Source organism: Suricata suricatta, chromosome X (genome assembly GCF_006229205.1).
Source record: "Suricata suricatta isolate VVHF042 chromosome X, meerkat_22Aug2017_6uvM2_HiC, whole genome shotgun sequence".
NCBI lineage: Eukaryota > Metazoa > Chordata > Mammalia > Carnivora > Herpestidae > Suricata > Suricata suricatta.
The window spans coordinates 96827965-96832914 of NC_043717.1; positions in this window are offsets into that span (position 1 = coordinate 96827965).

Here is a 4950-nt window from a genome sequence, read left to right on the forward strand (position 1 = left end):
TGCCCGCACCTCCAATTCTTTTTTAAATTGGAATGCTTCTGACGGCAGCATTATTTATGGTGACAGCAAAGTCGGAGGCAATCTGGCATCCATCACCAAGAGAGTAGCGAGGGAAACTCTGGTGGGTGCACGCTCTGCAGCACTTTTTGGCAATCGGGAACAGGGGATTCGATGCACATAGAGCCACACGGATAGGCTTTTCAAGCATAATGCTGGGTAACGAAAAAAAATAGCAAGAGACAGAATAATATATATAGTAATATCATTTCCAGAAATATTTTTTAAAAGGCATTTTCTGAAAAGGACAATGCACACTTTGTAAGAACGCATCCAAACAAAACTCGAGGAATCAAACAGAACAGGGTGGTGGCCGATGAGGGAGAGAGAGGGGTGTGGGGGAGACAGGGAATAAGTCAATTAAGCCAGATACCCATGATGATAAATGTGTCGTGGGCTGACTTTGATTAGCTCAACCCTCTGCACCCAAGGCACTAACTAAATGCGGAGGTAAAGAAATGAATTGAGGGGTGCCTGGGTGGCTCAGTCGGTTGATCATCCAACTCGATGTTGGCTCAGGTCATGATCTCACAGGTCGTGAGTTCTAGCCCCACACTGGGTTCTGTGCTGACAGTGGGGAGCCTGCTTGGGAGTCTCTCTCTCCATCTCTCTCTGCCCTTTCCCTTCTCTCTCTCTCGCTCTGTTTCTCTCTCAAAATCAATAAATAAACTTTAAGGGGGGGAGGGAAGAAATGAATTGAAATACTTCCTAGCCTCTTGAAGGTTTCAAACAACACCTTTATCTCTAACCCAGAATAATGAGCTCACACAGGATCAGAGCTGGAGAGGGGCCTGCCCCTCACCCCACCACTTCTTTTACAGATGAGGAAACTGAGACACCGAGAAGAGAAATGACCAAGCCAAAGTCACGTGCTCAGCGGTGAAGCTTAGACTAGACCCAGGCCTCCCCTGCCCAGGACTCCCTTCTCCTGACCATGTGTATCCACTGAGGAGAATTCTCACTTGTTCTGTTGTTGCTGTGTGCTCCTTAAATGAATTCGACTCCATCTCATGGTTTCTGCTTCCTTCATATTTTTTTAAATTTAAAACTAAAAGCAGGGGGGAAAAATGTACTGCCCTGACCTGCCTGCATATCAAAACAGTAAAACATAGCTAATTGCAAGAGTTCTCAACTCTTCTTTTTTAATTTATGGCATATGGTTGAATACTAGAATTTTCGACAGCATGCTTCAAGGGGTTTCAGAAGTTTACTAAACAAGTCAGTGATAATAGCAACGCAGTCCCTTCTGCATTATAACGATGCCTCGCGGGGCCTGAGGAAGCATAAAGATTTTTATCAATGTGCTTATCAACACAAGTCACCCCTGTGCAACAATTTCAGGAGAACAGCTCCCTGCCCTGACCACCCTCACTTATGTACCCACGAGGCGAGCGACCACGAGAGCTTTCTGGAGGCCTGGATGATACTATTCTGCTACATATGTTTGATGGTCCGTGCTCCCTGGTGCCTCTTCCCCCTTACAACAAACTGAATTCCGGTTGATTCTATAGTGCGTATAGGCCTACTCGACTCCATGTTTCCCAGGACAGTCATCATCATAACACGTCGTATGCTCGGTTGTAGCAAAACGACATCGCCTTCGTGGCATCCACATAGGGTTCAGGGGACACTGGCTGAGCACCACCGCTCCAGTCTGCAATGGGAGGTGGTGGAAAGGAGTTGTTAAGGGCATGGGCATCAGTATCAGAGACTCCAGAGTTTAAATGCAGGACCTATCAGTGTATAACCAGCCTTTGGCAAAATACTTGGGCTTTTTAATTGGATCCAACAGACATTGATGGGTCTGCTATATGCGTGGTCCCATTCTAGGTGCTTGGGGGTGTGGTAGCAAACCAAACAGATGAAAACCCCTGCCCTCATGGAGTTGACATTCTAATAGGGGTAAATAGACAACAATTAGCGAAATAAATAAGTACATTATGTGATGTGGTAGAAGGCAGTACGTGTCCTGGGCTAAAGAAAAAGCTGAGAAGGGTACTTGGGTACTGGATTGCTGGGGAGAGGGTGCAGGTGGCAGTATTAAGTAGGGTGATCAGGGGGCATTTGGTTGGCTCACTCAGTTAAGCGTCCAGCTTCGGCTCAGGTCATGATCTCACGGTTCGTACGTTCAAGCCCTGCATCGGGCTCCATGCTGACAGCTCAGAGCCCGGAGCTTGCTTCGGATTCTGTGTCTCCCTCTCTCTCTGACCCTCCCCTGCTCACTTGCTCGCTCTCTCTCTCTCTCTCTCTCAAAAATAAATAAAACATTAGAAAAAAAACGAATGACCTCAGGTTTTTGGCCTGACCAATGAGAAGAAAGGACATCCTCCCTACATCTGATAAAGGAGCAGGTTTCCCTTTCTTCATGCTTTTTCATCAGGAGCAGTGTTTTGCACACATTGAGTGCCACCCAGGTGCCTCAGTCGGTTGAGCATCAGACTTCGGCTCAGGTCATGATCTCAAGGTTTATGAGTCCGAGCCCTCACTGCTGTTAGAGCAGAGCCCAGTTCGGATCTTCTGTCCCCCTCTGTCTGCCCCTCCCTGGCTTGCGCCCAAAAATAAATAAATGCAATAAAAAAAAAGAAATCCTCGTGGAGATGATGTTAAGTAGGAAGTTAGACACACAAGTTCAAGGGAGAAAGCTGGGCTAGAGGTACACATTTGGGAGTCACTGGCATAGAGGTTACTTTGAGGCTAGATGCGCTCACCCGAGGAGTGAGTGGAAATAAGGGAAGAGCTCCAAGGACTGAGCCCTGAGGCCTCTCAGCATAGAGAAGTCAAAGGGGCACGACCAGAAAAGGAGATTAAGGAGTATCAGGAAGTTGGAGAAAAACCAAGACAATGCAGCGTCCTGAAAGTCAAGGGAAGGAAGTGCATCGAGGAGGAGGGGGTGACCCACTGTTTTAAACACTGCTGATGGATCAAGAAAGATGACGACTGACCACTGACCCATGGGCTGGAACTGTGAAGGTCATTGGTGACTTAGCCAGAGCAGGCTTTATGGAATAGTGGAGGCAAGGACCTAACTGGAGTGGCTCTAAGAAAAAACTTGGAGATGGGGAACAGAGACAACTCTTGAATGACATATGCTGTGAAGGGGAACAGAGAGATGGGTGGTAGCCTTGCCCATCTCTCAGTGTTATTGAAAAAATTAAGAGATTCGATAAAAAGATTTTGCATACTGAGATAGTATACATAACGTATCTATCATATAGCAGGCACTCAATAAATGGTAGCTATATCTTTATATTGTTTACACTAGAATCAAAAGCATGTTTTGACACCTTTTTATTTTTTTGTATTTATTTGAGAGAGAGCAAGAGAGCAGGGGTGGAGCAGATGGAGAGAGAGAAAGTGTCCTAAGCAGGCTCTATGCTCAGCATGGAGCCCGACACAAGGCTGGATCCCACAACCCTGGGATCACTACCTGAGCCAAAATCAAGAGACGGATACTCAGCCCACTGAGCCCCCCCAGGCACCCCTACCTTTTAGAATAATACCGATTTTAATGTCTCTGACCAATGCGTTTGATGAGTCATTGTGTGTGGGAAACAAACAGAAATCTCAGAATAAGTTTTGCTGTAGTGCGTATCAAACCACATCTCTCAAGATGACCTCCAAAGGACACAGCTGCTAAGTTTTCAGCACATTCGTGTTCCCTAGGATATTGTAATTATATGGAACTACCAGAGGCTGAAGGAAAAAAGCTTCTTTCGAAAACACAATCTTCTTTCAAAATGGACCAAGCATCTCCATTATCGAGCATGTCTCAAATGTAACAGGGCCGTAAAGTTGCCCCCCTTTTTTTGTCCTGTATATACACTATTGTCCCCCCTCTCCTCCCCTAATTGCCCAGTTTCTATTGGTCAGGAAGGTGTGTCCCAAAAGACCACAGTGTATTGTGTGTGTTAATTTTTTCCTGTTTCAAAGAGAAGTAGTTCTTCCTTTCTAACACACACCCCTCCCTCACCTCCTCAGCAACCTACCTTCCGTGACACAAGTCTGTCCCTCTCTGCTCACAATGCCCAAACCTCTGGCACACTAAATTTCCTTCCCTCCTCAAGCCACCACCCCATCGTCTTTCTGCCAACACCAAAGCCCTCCCAGTCCCCCACTCTTCTGTCCCCCGCACCACTGAAACTGCTCTGGAAAAGATCACCAGGGACCTACTGGTCTGATAACTTCCTCTCAGCCTTTATTCCCTCCAACTTCATTCTCCCTCAGCTTCCTCGACACTGTTCTGTCCTGGCTCTTGGCTTTTCCCAGGGCCCTCTCCTTAGTCTTGTCTTCTTGCTTCATGTATTCTTCCTGGGCGAGAGACTTCACTTCCAGGGCTCTTGTGATCAATAACACACTTGTGATTTTCATGTCTGTATCTGCAGCCCAAAGGTCTCTCCTGAACTCCAGCCCCATATTTCCACCTTTCATCAGACAACTGTACCTAATTGACTCATGGACACCTCAAACTACACATGTTCACCTCCAAACTCATTAACTTCATCCCGTCTGCCCCACTGGTGCCATTGCCCCAAGCTGGAAAGTTGGGAGACAGTCTCTGTTTCCTGCAATGTCTGGACACCCACATTTCATTCGTTCCCAGGTCTGAAATGCCTCTGGAATCCCTACTTCCCTCTTCTTCCCCAAGTACCATGGGCTTGGCTCAGGGTCTCTACATCATTCACACAAAGTTCCTCTTGCCCCTACCACTGCCCCCAGAGTCTACTGACTTCAACCACACTCAACCACATAGCCTTCCCTGAATGTCTGATGAGCTTTTACACTAAGGAGCAGAGTCTAACTTACTTACATTTCTGCAATGTATTTCTTCCACTGTAGAAAATGCCATCTGTGTTCAGTCTACAGTATATGCAGTCTCCAAGCCCATTAGGCTAC